Source organism: Mastomys coucha, unplaced genomic scaffold (assembly GCF_008632895.1).
Source record: "Mastomys coucha isolate ucsf_1 unplaced genomic scaffold, UCSF_Mcou_1 pScaffold20, whole genome shotgun sequence".
Classification (NCBI taxonomy): Eukaryota; Metazoa; Chordata; class Mammalia; order Rodentia; family Muridae; genus Mastomys; species Mastomys coucha.
This window is the reverse complement of record NW_022196903.1, coordinates 81009036-81009278: the sequence shown is the minus strand read 5'-3', so window position 1 is coordinate 81009278 and position 243 is coordinate 81009036. Positions and strand designations below refer to the sequence as shown.

At 25.5% G+C, this 243-nt stretch overlaps 1 protein-coding gene across 4 annotated transcripts in view; it reads left to right on the top strand.

The window, feature by feature from the left end:
• Window positions 1-243, top strand: part of Arhgap25 (Rho GTPase activating protein 25) — an 81317-nt gene that overhangs the window by 69359 nt on the left and 11715 nt on the right. The gene's annotated exons all lie outside the window — the stretch shown is intronic.

Sequence of the window (243 nt, the reverse complement as noted above, 5' to 3'; positions counted from 1 at the left end):
ATGTTCGTCTACAGCAATAGTGAAAATACATTTTTCTCAATATAAATTTTAAATAACTTCAAACATATCAACTGTATATTTCAAAATAATACATCAATACTAGCATTTTCTTAAAGGAACATAAATATATAAAGTCTCTTTGTTTTGTATTTATTAGAGTTTAAAATCTTGACTATCACTGTGGTACAAGCCCAAAATAAGAACAATTTTTAGACATTGGAGTTCATTGTAATAAGGCTGTAC